Below are 17,069 nucleotides of genomic sequence, written 5' to 3' on the forward strand. Positions count from 1 at the left end.
CCCTGCTTGAAATGGCATGAAACTGCACTTGAATTTGGTGGCCTTGCACACTGCTTGAAGTGGCATGAAACTGCACTTGAATTTGCTGGCCTTGCACCCTTCTTGATGTGGTATGAAACTGCATTTGAATTTGGTGGCCTTGCAACCTGCTTGAAATGGCATGAAATTGCACTTGAATTTGGTGGCCTTGCACCCTGCTTGAAATGGCATGAAACTGCACTTGAATTTGGTGGCCTTGCACCCTGCTTGATATGGCATGAAACTGCACTTGCATTTGGTGGCCTTGCACCTTGCTTGAAGTAGCATGGAACTGTGCTTGAGTTTGGTGGCCTTGCACCCTGCTTGAAGTGGTAGTAAACTGCACTTGAGTTTGGTGGACCAGCACCCTGCTTGAAATGTCATGAAACTGCACATTAATTTGGTGACCTTGAACCCTGCTTGAAATGGCATGAAAATGCACTTGAATTTGGTGGCCTTGCACCCTGCTTGAAATGGCATGAAACTGCACTTGAATTTCATGGCCTTGCACCTTGCTTGAAGTGGCATGAAACTGCGCTTGAGTTTGATGGCCTTGCACCCTGATTGAAGTGGTAGGAAACTGCACTTGAGTTTGGTGGAGCTGCACCCTGCTTGACGTGGTAGGAAACTCCACTTGAGTTTGGTGGCCTTGCACCCTGCTTGAAGTGGTAGGAAACTGCACTTGAATTTGGTGGCCTTGCACCCTGCTTGAAGTGGTATGAAACTGCACTTGAATTTGGTGACCTTGCACCCTGCTTGAAGTGGTAGGAAACTGCACTTGAATTTGGTGGCCTTGCACCCTGCTTGAAATTATATGAAACTGCATTTGAATTTGGTGGCCTTGCACCCGGCTTGAAGTGGTAGGGAACTGCACTTGAATTTGGTGGCCTTGCACCTTGCTTGAAGTGGCATTAAACTGTGCTTGAGTATGGTGGCCTTGCACCCTGCTTGAAGTGGATGGAAACTGCACTTGAATTTGGTGGACCTGCACCCTGCTTGAAGTGGTAGGAAACTCCATTTGAGTTTGGTGGCTTTGCACCCTGCTTGAAGTGGTAGGAAACTGCACTTGAGTTTGGTGGCCTTGCACACTGCTTGAAGTGGTATGAAACTGCACTTTAGTTTGGTGGACTTGCACCCTGCTTGAAGTGGTGTGAAACTGCACTTGAGTTTGTTGGCCTTGCAACCTGCTTGAAATGGCGTGAAACTGCACATGAATTTGGTGACCTTGTACCCTGCTTGAAATGGCATGAAACTGCACTTGAATTTGGTGGCTTTGCTCCCTGCTTGAAATGGCATGAAACTGCACTTGAATTTGGTGGCCTTGCACCTTGTTTGAAGTGTCATGAAACTGTGCTTGAGTTTGATGGCCTTGCACCCTGCTTGAAGTGGTAGGAAACTGCACTTGAGTTTGGTGGCCTTGCACACTGCTTGAAGTGGTATGAAACTGCACTTGAGTTTGGTGGACTTGCACCCTGCTTGAAGTGGCGTGAAACTGCACATGAATTTGGTGGCCTTGCACCCTGCTTGAAATGGCATGAAACTGCACTTAAATTTGGTGGTCTTGCACCCTGCTTGAAGTGGTAGGAAACTGCGATTGAATTTGGTGGCCTTGCACCCTCCTTGAAGTGGTAGGAAACTGCACCTAAATTTGGTGGCCTTGCACCCTGGTTGAAGTGGTATGAAACTGCACTTGAATTTGGTGGTCTTGCACCCTGCTTGAAGTGGTAGGAATCTGCATTTGAATTTGGTGGCCTTGCACCCTGCTTGAAGTGGTAGGAAACTGCATTTGAATTTGGTGGCCTTGCACCCTGCTTGAAATGGAATGGAATAGCCATGAGTTAACTGCCAGCCCACCAGCCATGAGTGAGCTGCCAGCACATCAGGGTTGAGTGACTGTGCTGCCACCCCAAGATTCCATTTGGCCCACAATGTCCATACTAGCCCTCTGGAAACCAGTCACTTCAGCCCACAATACCCATACTAGAGCTTCAGAAAGCCCCCCCCCCCCCCCAACTGGCCACCAATATTGGAATTGGTGGAGAGGTGGAACATTGTGTTGGGGTCCTGCCCTCCCGTGTGAACATGGGACCCAACAGGTCCCACTTAGTCTAGGATTTTAATAAACGTTTTTTTACAGCTATTTTCAGCTTAATGTGATTGTGCTAGTTTTTGTGTAGCGTGATTACCCTAATACAAACACACCCAACTCAAAATTTTGCAGTTTTAAATATGAATCCAAAGAGAATCTGTGATATTTTTCAGGAGTTTTAGGGAGTTTTTGCAAAATGCAAATTTAAGGTTTTTGAGGAGGCAAATTCTCTTTTCAGCACAAAGGGAATACTATAAGCTAATTCTGAAAGAGTTTAAGTTGTTTAACATACCAAGGAGTGCTTTACGTTAAATGTGTACTTCTCAAAATCAATTTCCAACAATTTGAAATTAGACTAATGAGTAGTGGATTGACAACTTATTTTTTTTTAAAATAATTATTATTTGAACATTACCAAATTACATCCATTTTTTATTAGTGACTTTTTTCACAGGTATAACATGCTTTGAAATCCTGACATATTGCATGATTTGTGGCAGATTGTGCGTGGACATATGAGCAGTTTTGTTTAAAGTACAGATATCCAGTAAATTTGATATTGATGAAAGGAAAAATATAGAAATGCAAAAATGTACAAATGTCAATTTTTTTACTACTATTTTATTCAACGTCTTAACCCTTTGTTTCACATTGTATTCTTCTACTGATTAGTGAGCACTACTTAATATATCAATTTATAATGGGCTGTGAAAATGATCTACTTAGTTTAAATTTAACAATTAAACATTATTGAAATGTGATCTAGTCTTTTTATTCTTCAACATATCATTTCAATTTTCTTCATTATAATTTAAACAAGTCACCTACTGTTTATCATTATGCTGCAGAAACATGATCACACTGAAAAAAATTTGTTAATTTATTCTGTTAAATTGTTCAAAAATTGAACAAGAATTTTGCTGGCGATTATCTCCAGCGGGTCAGGCAGCATTTATGGGGAACATGGATCGGTGACCTTTCTGGTTGGATTCTGAAGAAGGGTCCCAACGTAAAATGTCATCCATCCATGTTCTCCAGGGATGCTGCTTAAATCATTGGGTTTCTAGAGTACTTTGTGTCCTCTATTGTTAACCAGCATCTGCAGTTCCTTGTTTCTACAATTATTTTCACGTTTCTCTCTATGATTCTACAAAGCCACTGTTCATTTTGACTACAGCTTTTGTTTCTAGTTTATTTTGTTTAATATCCAAAATTTGCTTTGCAGTTCTATTAATATACAGCTGTTATAGTGAAATTACATTTTCTTATTATTTTTGTATTTTATTTCATATTTTCTTCAATTCCCTGTGCACCTACTGTGTTGGAACTTTACTGCCTTAGGCCTTGTTAAAAACATTGTTTCTTCCACATATCATTCTGTTTCCTGAAGAAAAAACATTTTAATATCAAGATCATTGTCATTCTTCTTTCTCATTCCAAGGGATCAACTGCAACCTGAGTTTGCACCTGACAGCATCCATTATTCCCATTAATAAATGTTAAACAATCGTGATTTCAGTTGCTGTACTACTCATTTACACTTTATAAACTGGAGAAAATCGTTACTTTTCCATCACAATTTGATCTCTTGCTTCTTGCCAAGAATCCCATTTTTTTGGGACACTGTTGTTACATTCCAACTTGCCTTGACTTCAATAGGTTTAGACTGCAACCATCACGTCCATTAGATAGACACAAAATGCTGGAGTAACTCAGCAGGACAGGCAGCATTCCTGTCCCACTGAGTTACTCCTGCTTTTTTGTCTTTCTTTGGTTTAAACTTGCATCTGCAGTTCCTTCCTACATCATTTGCATTAGTTTGGAAGATCTTTTGTCAGAGCACAGAGTTGGCAGACTTTAAATAGTAATTTCATCCATTAATACCTTAAAATTCTATCGGAGCATATTTTCTTCAGCAGTAGAAAGAAGATGAATTAGTTCCTGAGTAAAATCCAATAAGAACAGTTTCCAAGACATTTCAAAAACATGTCTGGCACTTTGTATCTGGTATTGTTCTCATGCAGGTGTTATACTTTTGGTTCCAAATGTGCATTGGCTCTCATTGTTCCTTACACAATGCCATTTTTTATTGTTTCCTGATATTGTTTGGACAAATTATTCTGAGCAAACTCAGCCAGTGGACATTTTAACATATTCATGCGTTTGACGTGGAATTGATGAACATGAATACTATTTCAAGTCAATTTTATTTGTCACATAAACATACAAGATGTACAGTGAAATGAAAGTGGCAATGCTTGAGGATTGTGCAAAAACAACAGAACAAAATAGACCAGAACCAGCATTTACATTTTAGATTTTTTTTTTTAAAGACACAACACAACAGTAAATTAGTCCCTGGTGAGATAAGAGTTTACAGTCCTGATGGCCTGTGGGAAGAAACGTTGTCTCATCCTCTGTTTTCACAGTGTGACAGCGGAGGTGTTTGCCTGACTGTAGCAGATGGAACAGTCCATTGCTGGGGTGGTAGGGGTCCCTCATTATGTTGCTGGCTCTGGTTCTGCACCTCCTGGTGTATAAGTCCTGCAGGGGGGGTGAGTGTTGTTCTCATAGTGCGTTTGGCTGAACGCACTACTCTCTGCGGAGCCTTCCTGTCCTGGGCTGAGCTGTTCCCAAACCTAGATTGAGATGTTGCCGGACAAGATGTTTTCTACAGCCCCAGAGTAGAAGCACTGAAGGATCCTCAGAGAGACTCTGAATTTCCTCTGCTGCCTGAGGTGGTAAAGGCGCTGCCTTGCCATACTCACCAGTACGGCAGTGTGTGTTGTCCATGTCAGATCCTCTGTGATGTGGACTCCCTGGTATTTAAAGCTGCTCATCCTATCCACAGGAGTCTCATTTATCTCCAGTGGCATGTACGTCCTCGGATGTTGAGCCCTTCTAAAGTCCACAATCAGCTCCTTAGTTTTTGTGACATTCAAGTGGAGGCTGTTGTCCTGACACCAGAGTGCCAGATCAGCCACCTCCTCCCGGTAGGCCTTCTCACCGTTATCGGAGATCAGACCCACCACCGCAGTGTCCTCAGCAAATAAAAGACGGAAGAGAGGAGGTTCAAATGAAATGTACTAGAACTGGGGCATAGATAAATGCACAGAGTCTTGTGCACCTAGAGTAGGGGAATCAAGAATGAGGACATAGGTTTAAGGTGAGATGGGAAAGATTTAACAGAAACCTGAAGAATAATTTATTCAGAGGGCAGTGGATATATGAAACACGTGCCAGAGGAAGTGACTGAGGCTGGAAAGACATTTGCACAGGTACATGGATATGAAAAGTTGTGAGGGATAAAGGTCAAATGTGGGCCAATGGAACTAGCGAAGATGAGTCTTCAACTTGTAGAAATAACTACATCAGGAGTTGGCTGCAGGACGCACCCCAGTGAGCGATGGCTGTGGGGAGGAGGGACAGCATGCGTTCATGGGTTCATGTGTCCATGCTGTGGGGTGCAGGAGGCTCTGCAGCAGCCAGGGGATCACATGCACTGGCATTGCTGGAGGTCCCGCAGAGACAAAGTGCATGGATTGGACAGCGCCTGCAGCGGCAGGGAACAATAAGTGAGTGATGGAGGACAGCAACCACATCGCCAGGCCAGGCCTACTCCTTTAAAACCAACCGTGCCACTATCAGGACAACAGGCCTTCAAGGCTAAGATAAGCCTATACATTTAAGAACTTGAAACTTGAAGGGTACAAAACAGCACAGGAAACGTGGTGACGCTTTTCGTAGTGCAAGGTGAAGTCCACTTTTCTTACACTACAATCATTGCATTTTTTGTATGTATTTTCCATTGTGATAATGGAAAGTATAGGTTCACTGAATTGTATGCAAAACAAAGAATTTGGATGTATCTACGTATATATGACAATAAAGTATCATTGAATGATCGAACCGGGGTGTCACTGAAAGGGAATAATCCCTGGTGTTCTAGAGGGGGTGCACTCTGCAAGTGTGTTGCCAGGATAGGTCTGACAGACTCCAGGTCCTCATGAGCACAAAATTACATGGATTTCCATGCCACTCATACACAACTATCTATTTGGGGAGAAAGCCACAACTTGATCATCTCAAAAGCAGCAATTAAATGATAATGTCACAGTGGAGGCTACATTGAGAAAGCTTGGATTACTTATAGTGTAGATTTTCTGACTGATCTAAGAATTAATGTTTTGCAATAATATATTCGATCATATATCCTGGAATATTCAGGCTCAACTCACTTCAAGAAATTCAACCAGGCACTTTCCTCTGCAGGGAACATAGAATGGCATTATTATTTGGTCAACGCTCCTGTTGAGATTTTGTAGGACTCCAGATATCTTGCTCTACCCTTCAATCTCTTCATTGAACAGCATATGAGCAGTCAAAAATCATGGTAATAGGCGACTATGCCATTCACTGTATCCTGAGCCTTATGAAGGTCGACATTCCATTAGTACTATCATATGAAAATATCATGAGAATGGAAAATTAGCACTTCATATTAAGCAATATTTCTGGATCAAGAAGAGGATGAGTACATTAGCATGTCACTCAACACTGGAATCAAAACTGACATGGAGGATGGAGTTAAAGGGTAGTTGCGGAGGTTTTTTAATTTTTTTTAATTGGAGTCATGTGACCATTAAAGTGCCACAGGGTTTAAGTTCAAGTTGATTGTCCTATGACAAGTAGAGTAAGGAAAAAGCACAGTAAAAAATCATGCTTGCAACAGCATCAGACACATAGACTGGGCTAAACACATTACAAATATCCATAAATTACACAAAATTCCAAAAGAAAAAAAACTTTTTAAGAAAACAAGACATTAATGCAAATACATTTTTTTTTTAAGGTTAGTGATGGGCCATAGTCTTCCATTGTCAAGGTAAGATTAGGGTTGTGTAGATCTGCTCAATAACTTGATAGTTGTAGGAAAGTAGGTCTACCTGAGTGTGATGGTGTGGAACTTCAATTCCTCCTTCTTGATGGTAGCAGTGAGAATATAGCATGGGTCAGATGATGGAGATCCTTAATGATAGATGCTACCTTCTTTAGGCAGAGCCTCATATAAATACCTTTCATGGATACAAGGGCTGTGTCTGTAATGGACTTGGCTAAGTCTACCACCTTCTGCAGCCTCTTGAATTTATGTGCATTGGAATTGCAATGCCAGGCCATGAGGTAACAAGTCAGGATACATCCCCGAGTGCATCACTAAAAGTTTGTGATAGTATTCGGAGACATACCATATTGCACTGGTGTGCATTATCTGTAATTACATATCTGTGCTGGGCTCAGGATAGGCAATCCAAATTGTTAACACTCAGGAATTTGAAGCTGCCAACTCTCTCCAATAAAAACTGGCATGTTGGCTCCAAACGTCCTCATTCTAAGATCAATGATAATTTCCGTGGTTTTATTGTTGTTGTGCCACCACTCAAGCAACCATCTCTCCCCTGCATGCTGACTCATCACCATCATTGATTTGACCAACTATAGTGGCGTCATCGACAGATTTATAGATTGCATTGAAGCTGTGCTTAGCCACACAGTCATGGGTGTAAAGAGAGTAGAACAGGTGATTAAGCACACAGCTTTGAGGTGCACCTGTGTTGATTGTGTATAAGGAGGAGATGTTTCCACTGATCTGCAGTGATTGAGGTCTGCTGATGGGGAAGGCATCCAGTTGCAAAGGGAGCCACAGAACCTCATCCACGAGTTTGGTGATGAGTTTGGAAGGGATGATGGTGTTCATTATGGAGCTGTAGCTGATGAACAACAGCCTAATATATGTGATCCTGTTATCCAGATGGTCCATAGCAGAGTGGAGCACCAGTTAGTTAACATCTGCAGTTGACCTGTTGTGGTGACAGGCAAATTGAAGTGGTTCTAGGTCATTTTTAAGGCAGAAGTTGATTTGGGAAATCTTCTTTTTCTTGCGTATGGCATGCACAGCCTAACGTTGCTCTGTTTGATCTTATTTGATTGTGCACGACGGGTTGATTGCATTCATCAAAACAGGGCGGACCACGTGAAGGTTGCAATCTTCCACCCCGATTTGGGCAATAAACAACCTTTGAAGCACTTATGTACAGTAGATGTAAGTGCCACCCGACGGGACTCATCGAAGTTGGGCACTGCACTCTCCTTGAACATGTACGAAAGATGCGCTTTGAAGTAGTTCGGAACAACAGATCACAAATGCGCGAGGTTGAAGATATTCTTGAAAACTCCAGCCTGTTCTTCTGCACAGGTCTTTAATAATCAACCAGCTACACTGTCGGCCTGGGATTTTAGATTCATCCTGTAACGGTGTCCTGGCATCGGCCACAGCGACTGAGTCCACAGGGTCGTCAGACGTTGGGTCCACTGCTTTTTGTTAGATACCCAACAACTTGTTTGACAATTATTAATAGATTTGCATATGACACCAAAATTAGTGGTTAGTGAACGTAAAGAAGGATATCTAAGTTAACAATAGGATCTACTAGACTAAGTGGGACCCGTTGGGTCCCATGGTCCCCCGACGCAATATTCCACCTCTCCACCAATTCCAATATTGGTGGCCAGTGGGGGGACTTTCTGGAGTGCTGGTATGGGTTCTTGGGGTGGCAGTTCAGTCCCTCAAGCCAGATCTGCTGGTAGCTCACACGGCTGGTGGGCTATCAGTTGACTCATGGCTATTCCTCGAAATTCCATTTCAACTATATAACCATATAACCATATAACCATATAACAATTACAGCACGGAAACAGGCCATCTCGACCCCTCTAGTCCATGCCGAACACATAATCTCCCCTAGTCCCATATACCTGCGCTCAGACCATAACCCTCCATTCCTTTCCCATCCATATAACTATCCAATTTATTTTTAAATGATAAAAACGAACCTGCCTCCACCACCTTCACTGGAAGCTCATTCCACACAGCTACCACTCTCTGAGTAAAGAAGTTCCCCCTCATGTTACCCCTAAACTTCAGTCCCTTAATTCTCAAGTCATGTCCCCTTGTTTGAATCTTCCCTACTCTCAGTGGGAAAAGCTTTTCCACGTCAACTCTGTCTATCCCTCTCATCATTTTAAAAACCTCTATCAAGTCCCCCCTTAACCTTCTGCGCTCCAAAGAATAAAGCCCTAACTTGTTCAACCTTTCTCTGTAACTTAGTTGCTGAAACCCAGGCAACATTCTTGTAAATCTCCTCTGTACTCTCTCTATTTTGTTGACATCCTTCCTATAATTAGGCGACCAAAATTGTACACCATACTCCAGAATTGGCCTCACCAATGCCTTGTACAATTTTAACATTACATCCCAACACCCATGCCACTTCAAGCAGGGTGCAAGGCCACCAAATTCAAATCCATTTTCCTACCATTTCAAGCAGGGTGCAAGGCCACCAAATTCAAGTACAGTTTCCTACCACTTCAAGCAGGGTGCAAGGCCACCGAATTCAAGTGCAGTTTCCTACCACTTCAAGCAGGGTGCAAGGCCACCGAATTCCAGGGCAGTTTCATACCACATTCAGCATGGTGCAAGGTCACCAAATTCAGTGCAGTTGCATGCCACTTCAAGCAGGATGCAAGGTCGCCGAATTTAAGTGCAGTTTCGTTCCACTTCAAGCAGGGTGCAAGGTCACCAAATTCAAGTGCAGTTTCATTCCATTTCAAGCAGGGTGCAAGGCAACCAAATTCAAATGCAGCTTCATTCCATTTCATGCAGGGTGAAACCACCATAATACCACACAAAACACCAAACTCACAGTTCAGTAGACATTCAGTGTGTTCAGTTGATTCACAGCTCAGACAGTCGTGACCTCTCCCTCCCCATCATGCAGAGATTGAGCCACACCCATACTTCCGAGTTTTATAACACCTCCCTCTCGCACTGGAAAAGGTGTGGACTTCATGGCGTGATTGACAGGAGAGAGATTTTCAACATATTTTAAAACACTAATAACACATTTATTTTTCGTTGATGGGAAGAATTCTCTGCACCTGCTCAGCGGAGGGGGACTGAATAAGATGGCCAAAAATCACAGCCGTAAGTGGTGGCATTTATCTAAAATCAATATACAGTGCACAGGAAGTGCATTTGCAGTAGTGCCTTTTAACTTCAAGCCAAAGCACCCAAGCCGCCATTTGCAGTTAGTGCCTTTCAACTTCAAGCCAAAGCACCCTAGCCGCCATTTGAAGTAAGTAGTGCCTTTCAACTTCAAGCCAAAGCACCCAAGCTGCCATTTGCTGGAAGTAGTGCTTTTCAACTTCAAGCCAAAGCACCCAAGCCGCCATTTGCAGTAAGTAGTCTGTCAACTTCAAGCCAAAGCACCCGCCGCCTTGTGAAATAAGTAGCGCCTTTCAACTTCAAGCCAAAGCACCCAAGCCGCCATTTGCAGTTAGTGCCTTTCAACTTCAAACAAAAGCACCCAAGCCGCCATTTGAAGTAAGTAGTGCCTTTCAACTTCAAGCCAAAGCACCCAAGCCGCCATTTGCAGTAAGTAGTGCCTTTCAACTGCAAGCCTAAGCACCCAAGATGCCATTTGCAGTAAGTAGTGCCTTTCTACTTCAAGCCAAAGCACCCAAGCTGCCATTTGCAGTAAGTTGTGCCTTTCAACTTCAAGCCAAAGCAGCCAAGCCACCATTTGCAGTAAGTAGTGCCTTTCAACTTCAAGCCAAAGCACCCAAGCTGCCATTTGCAGTAAGAAGTGCCTTTTAACTTCAAGCCAAAGCACCCAAGCCGCCATTTACAGTAAGAAGTGCCTTTCAACTTCAAGCCAAAGCACCCAAGCTGCCATTTGCAGTAAGTAGTGCCTTTCAACTTCAAGCCAAAGCAGTCAAGCCAAATAAGCCAAGCCGCCATTTGCAGGAAGTAGTGCCTTTCAACTTCAAGCCAAAGCACCCAAGCTGCCATTTGCTGGAAGTAGTGCTTTTCAACTTCAAGCCAAAGCACCCAAACCGCCATTTGCAGTAAGTAGTCTGTCAACTTCAAGCCAAAGAATCCAAGCCGCCATTTGCAGTAAGTAGTGCCTTTCAACTTCAAGCCAAAGCACCCAAGCCGCCATGTGAAATAAGTAGTGCCTTTCAACTTCAAGCCAAAGCACCCAAGCCGCCATTTGCAGTTAGTGCCTTTCAACTTCAAACCAAAGCACCCAAGCCACCATTTGAAGTAAGTAGTGCCTTTCAACCTCAAGCCAAAGCACCCAAGCAGCCATTTGCTGGAAGTAGTGCTTTTCAACTTCAAGCCAAAGCATCAAGCCACCATTTGCAGTAAGTAGTCTGTCAATTTCAAGCCAAAGAAGCCAAGCCGCCATTTGCAGTAAGAAGTGCCTTTCAACTTCGAGCCAAAGCACCCAAGCCGCCATTTGCAGTAAGTAGTGCCTTTCAACTTCAAGCCAATGCACCAACGCCGCCATTTGCAGTAAGTACTGCCTTTCAACCAAGCCAAATCACCCAAGCCGCCATTTGCATTAAATGGTGCCTTTCAACTTCAAGCCAAAGAACCCAAGCCGCCATTTGCATTAAGTAGTGCCTTTGAACTTCAAGCCAAAGCACCCAAACCGCCATTTGCAGTGCCTTTCAACTTCAAGCCAAAGCACCCAAGCCGCCAATTGCAGTAAGTAGTGCCTTTCAACTTCAAGCCAAAGCACCCAAGCCGCCATTTGCAATAAGTAGTGCCTTTCAATTTCAAGCCAAAGCACCCAAGCCGCCATTTGCAGTAAGTAGTGCCTTTCAACTGCAAGCCAAAGCACCCAAGCTGCCATTTGCAGTAAGTAGTGCCTTTCAACTTCAAGCCAAAGCAGCCAAGCCGCCATTTGCAGTAAGTAGTGCCTTTCAACTTCAAGCCAAAGCACCCAAGCTGCCATTTGCAGTAAGAAGTGCCTTTTAACTTCAAGCCAAAGCACCCAAGCCGCCATTTACAGTAAGTAGTGTCTTTCAACTTCAAGCCAAAGCACCCAAGCTGCCATTTGCAGTAAGTAGTGCCTTTCAACTTCAAGCCAAAGCAGTCAAGCCAAAGCAGCCAAGCCGCCATTTGGAGGAAGTAGTGCCTTTCAACTTCAAGCCAAAGCACCCAAGCTGCCATTTGCTGGAAGTAGTGCTTTTCAACTTCAAGCCAAAGCACCCAAGCTGCCATTTGCAGTAAGTAGTCTGTCAACTTCAAGCCAAAGAAGCGAAGCTGCCATTTGCAGTAAGAAGTGCCTTTCAACTTCAAGCCAAAGCACCGAAGCTGCCATTTGCAGTAAGTAGTGCCTTTCAATTTCAAGCCGAAGAACCCAAGCCGCCATTTGCAGTAAGTAGTGCCTTTCAACTTCAAGCCAAAGCACCCAAGCCGCCATTTGCAGTAACTAGTGCCTTTCAACTTCAAGCCACAGCACCCAAGCCGCCATTTGCAGTAAGAAGTGCCTTTCAACTTCAAGCCAAAGCACCCAAGCCGACATTTACAGTAAGAAGTGTCTTTCAACTTCAAGCCAAAGCACCCAAGCTGCCATTTGCAGTAAGTAGTGCCTTTCAACTTCAAGCCAAAGCAGTCAAGCCAAAGCAGCCAAGCCGCCATTTGCAGGAAGTAGTGCCTTTCAACTTCAAGCCAAAGCACCCAAGATGCCATTTGCTGGAAGTAGTGCTTTTCAACTTCAAGCCAAAGCACCCAAGCTGCCATTTGCAGTAAGTAGTCTGTCAACTTCAAGCCAAAGAAGCGAAGCTGCCATTTGCAGTAAGAAGTGCCTTTCAACTTCAAGCCAAAGCACCGAAGCTGCCATTTGCAGTAAGTAGTGCCTTTCAATTTCAAGCCGAAGAACCCAAGCCGCCATTTGCAGTAAGTAGTGCCTTTCAACTTCAAGCCAAAGCACCCAAGCCGCCATTTGCAGTAACTAGTGCCTTTCAACTTCAAGCCACAGCACCCAAGCCGCCATTTGCAGTAAGAAGTGCTTTTCAACTGCAAGCCAAAGCACACAAGCCACCATTTGCAGTAAGAAGTGCCTTTCAACTCCAAGTCAAAGCACCCAAGCCGCCATTTGCAGTAAGTAGTGCCTTTCAACTTCAAGCCAAAGCACCGAAGCCGCCATTTGCAGTAAGTAGTGCCTTTCAACTTCAAGCCTAAGCACCCAAGATGCCATTTGCTGTAAGAAGTGCCTTTCAGCTTCAAGCCAAAGCATCCAAGACACAATTTGCAGTTAGAAGTGCCTTCCAACTTCAAGCCAAAGCACAGAAGCCGCCATTTGCAGTAAGAAGTGCCTTTCAACACAAGCCAAAGAAGCCAAGCCGTCATTTGTAGTAAGGAGTGCCTTTCAACTTCGAGCCAAAGCACCCGCCGCCATTTGCAGTAAGTAGTGCCTTTCAACTTCATGCCAATGCACCAACGCTGCCATTTGCAGTAAGTAGTGCCTTCCAACTTCAAGCCAAAGCACCCAAGCCGCCATTTGCAGTAAGTAGTGCCTTTCAACTTCAAGCCAAAGCACCCAAGCCGCCATTTGCAGTAAGTAGTGCCTTTCAACTTCAAGCCAAATACCCAAGCCGCCATTTGCAGTAAGTAGTGCCTTTCAACTTCAAGCCAAAGCAGCCAAGCCAACATTTGCAGTAAGTAGTGCCTTTCAACTTCAAGCCAAAGCAGCCAAGCCAACATTTGCAGTAAGTAGTGCCTTTCAACTTCAAGCCAAAGCACCCAAGCCACCATTTGCAGTAAGTAGTGCCTTTCAACTTCAAGCCAAAGCAGCCAAGCCTGCCATTTGCAGTAAGTAGTGCCTTTCAACTTCAAGCCAAAGCAGTCCCAAGCCAAGCGCCATTTGCAGGAAGTAGTGCCTTTCAACTTCAAGCCAAAGCACCCAAGCTAGCCATTTGCAGGAAGTAGTGCTTTCAACTTCAAGCCAAAGCACCCAAACCGCCATTTGCAGTAAGTAGTCTGTCAACTTCAAGCCAAAGAATCCAAGCCGCCATTTGCAGTAAGTAGTGCCTTTCAACCAAGCCAAAGCACCCAAGCCGCCATGTGAAATAAGTAGTGCCTTTCAACTTCAAGCCAAAGCACCCAAGCCGCCATTTGCAGTTAGTGCCTTTCAACTTCAAACCAAAGCACCCAAGCCACCATTTGAATTAAGTAGTGCCTTTCAACCTCAAGCCAAAGCACCCAAGCAGCCATTTGCTGGAAGTAGTGCTTTTCAACTTCAAGCCAAAGCACCCAAGCCACCATTTGCAGTAAGTAGTCTGTCAACTTCAAGCCAAAGCACCCAAGCCGCCATTTGCAGTAAGTAGTGCCTTTCAACTTCAAGCCAATGCACCAACGCCGCCATTTGCAGTAAGTACTGCCTTTCAACCAAGCCAAATCACCCAAGCCGCCATTTGCATTAAATGGTGCCTTTCAACTTCAAGCCAAAGAACCCAAGCCGCCATTTGCATTAAGTAGTGCCTTTTGAACTTCAAGCCAAAGCACCCAAACCGCCATTTGCAGTGCCTTTCAACTTCAAGCCAAAGCACCCAAGCCGCCATTTGCAGTAAGTAGTGCCTTTCAACTTCAAGCCAAAGCACCCAAGCCGCCATTTGCAGTAAGTAGTGCCTTTCAACTTCAAGCCAAAGTCACCCAAGCCACCATTTGCAGTAAGTAGTGCCTTTCAACTTCAAGCCAAAGCAGCCAAGCCGCATTTGCAGTATTGCCTTTCAACTTCAAGCCAAAGCAGCCAAGCCGCCATTTGCAGTAAGTATTGCCTTTCAACTTCAAGCCAAAGCACCCAAGCCGCCATTTGCAGTAAGTGTGCCTTTCAACTTCAAGCCAAAGCACCCAAGCCACCATTTGCAGTAAGTAGTGCCTTTCAACTTCAAGCCAAAGCACCCAAGCCACCATTTGCAGTAAGTAGTGCCTTTCAACTTCAAGCCAAAGCACCCAAGCCACCATTTGCAGTAAGTAGTGCCTTTCAACTTCAAGCCAAAGCACCCAAGCCCACCATTTGCAGTAAGTACTGCCTTTCAACTCAAGCCAAAGCACCCAAGCCGCCATTTGCATTAAATGGTGCCTTTCAACTTCAAGCCAAAGCACCCAAGCCGCCATTTGCAGTAAGTAGTGCCTTTCAACTTCAAGCCAAAGCACCCACGCCGCCATTTGCAGTAAGTAGTGCCTTTCAACTTCAAGCCAAAGCACCCAAGCCGCCAATTGCATTAAGTAGTGCCTTTCAACTTCAAGCCAAAGCACCCAAGCCGCCATTTGCAATAAGTAGTGCCTTTCAACTTCAAGCCAAAGCACCCAAGCCGCCATTTGCAGTAAGTAGTGCCTTTCAACTACAAGCCAAAGCACCCAAGCTGCCATTTGCAGTAAGTAGTGCCTTTCAACTTCAAGCCAAAGCAGCCAAGCCGCCATTTGCAGTAAGTAGTGCCTTTCAACTTCAAACCAAAGCACCCAAGCCGCCATTTGCAGTAAGAAGTGCCTTTTACCTTCAAGCCAAAGCACCCAAGCCGCCATTTACAGTAAGAAGTGTCTTTCAACTTCAAGCCAAAGCACCCAAGCTGCCATTTGCAGTAAGTAGTGCCTTTCAACTTCAAGCCAAAGCAGTCAAGCCAAAGCAGCCAAGCCGCCATTTGGAGGAAGTAGTGCCTTTCAACTTCAAGCCAAAGCACCCAAGCTGCCATTTGCTGGAAGTAGTGCTTTTCAACTTCAAGCCAAAGCACCCAAGCTGCCATTTGCAGTAAGTAGTCTGTCAACTTCAAGCCAAAGAAGCGAAGCTGCCATTTGCAGTAAGAAGTGCCTTTCAACTTCAAGCCAAAGCACCGAAGCTGCCATTTGCAGTAAGTAGTGCCTTTCAATTTCAAGCCGAAGAACCCAAGCCGCCATTTGCAGTAAGTAGTGCCTTTCAACCTCAAGCCAAAGCACCCAAGCCGCCATTTGCAGTATCTAGTGCCTTTCAACTTCAAGCCACAGCACCCAAGCCGCCATTTGCAGTAAGAAGTGCCTTTCAACTGCAAGCCAAAGCAAACAAGCCACCATTTGCAGTAAGAAGTGCCTTTCAACTCCAAGTCAAAGCACCCAAGCCGCCATTTGCAGTAAGTAGTGCCTTTCAACTTCAAGCCAAAGCACCGAAGCTGCCATTTGCAGTAAGTAGTGCCTTTCAATTTCAAGCCGAAGAACCCAAGCCGCCATTTGCAGTAAGTAGTGCCTTTCAACTTCAAGCCAAAGCAGCCAAGCCGCCATTTGCAGTAAGTAGTGCCTTTCAACTTCAAGCCAAAGCACCCAAGCTGCCATTTGCAGTAAGAAGTGCCTTTTAACTTCAAGCCAAAGCACCCAAGCCGCCATTTACAGTAAGAAGTGTCTTTCAACTTCAAGCCAAAGCACCCAAGCTGCCATTTGCAGTAAGTAGTGCCTTTCAACTTCAAGCCAAAGCAGTCAAGCCAAAGCAGCCAAGCCGCCATTTGCAGGAAGTAGTGCCTTTCAACTTCAAGCCAAAGCACCCAAGCTGCCATTTGCTGAAAGTAGTGCTTTTCAACTTCAAGCCAAAGCACCCAAGCTGCCATTTGCAGTAAGTAGTCTGTCAACTTCAAGCCAAAGAAGCGAAGCTGCCATTTGCAGTAAGAAGTGCCTTTCAACTTCAAGCCAAAGCAACGAAGCTGCCATTTGCAGTAAGTAGTGCCTTTCAATTTCAAGCCGAAGAACCCAAGCCGCCATTTGCAGTAAGTAGTGCCTTTCAACCTCAAGCCAAAGCACCCAAGCCGCCATTTGCAGTATCTAGTGCCTTTCAACTTCAAGCCACAGCACCCAAGCCGCCATTTGCAGTAAGAAGTGCCTTTCAACTGCAAGCCAAAGCAAACAAGCCACCATTTGCAGTAAGAAGTGCCTTTCAACTCCAAGTCAAAGCACCCAAGCCGCCATTTGCAGTAAGTAGTGCCTTTCAACTTCAAGCCAAAGCACCGAAGCCGCCATTTGCAGTAAGTAGTGCCTTTCAACTTCAAGCCTAAGCACCCAAGATGCCATTTGCTGTAAGAAGTGCCTTTCAAC

Source organism: Amblyraja radiata, chromosome 6, assembly GCF_010909765.2.
Source record: "Amblyraja radiata isolate CabotCenter1 chromosome 6, sAmbRad1.1.pri, whole genome shotgun sequence".
Lineage (NCBI taxonomy): Eukaryota > Metazoa > Chordata > Chondrichthyes > Rajiformes > Rajidae > Amblyraja > Amblyraja radiata.